At 40.9% G+C, this 662-nt stretch overlaps 1 pseudogene; it reads left to right on the top strand.

Annotated features, from left to right (window-relative positions):
- Nucleotides 1-662, top strand: part of LOC119588778 — a 7,560-nt pseudogene that overhangs the window by 5,346 nt on the left and 1,552 nt on the right.

The raw sequence follows: 662 nt of genomic DNA, 5'->3' as shown, positions 1-662 counted from the left end.
TGCACAGATAGACACGAGGGGGGGGGGGGTAGCTAGGAGCTGCATGGCTAGAGCATATTGAATAAATATCATGGGGTTCAGGAGGTTTAAAGAGGTTTATGAACACGCATGCCAGTAGTTGACCGGAAAATTCGTTGGTTTCTGGTTGTTTTTCAAAGTTGGTTCATCGGGCTGTAAAATTTTGTCGCTAATGTTCGTAGTTTCATTAATCGGTTATAAGCTACTTTCAAAGCATTTTGTTCTATTCATACTCTCCCTTACCATAATGACCGTCATATCGAGGTAGTTCACCGTGTTTGACTGGAGTTCTCATCAGATTCCTCATCAAATACAAAGATAAATATTGTGTGAGAACCCGAATGTCATGTACGAAAATAATGCCACGGGTTCTAATTTGCGTGTCGCTTTTAGTTGGAATTTGTCTAGTTTTTGCTGACTTGAGAAGCAGACGTCAACAAATATGGTACACCTGATTGAACATTAACGGTAATCTTGATGAAACCGTCTTGACCAATGGCCAACGGCGGTGCAGATAGAATAAGGCAGTGGAAAAATACAGTTGCGTTGTGTAATTTGAAATATCTCGAAAGAGGTATAAAGTACCATCAAAACGTCTACCTTGTGTACAAATATCGCACGAATGGACTTCTCTGCGAAGAGGC

This window comes from Penaeus monodon, chromosome 24 (genome assembly GCF_015228065.2).
Source record: "Penaeus monodon isolate SGIC_2016 chromosome 24, NSTDA_Pmon_1, whole genome shotgun sequence".
NCBI classification, from domain to species: domain Eukaryota; kingdom Metazoa; phylum Arthropoda; class Malacostraca; order Decapoda; family Penaeidae; genus Penaeus; species Penaeus monodon.
This window is presented reverse-complemented; position numbering and strand designations above follow the sequence as displayed.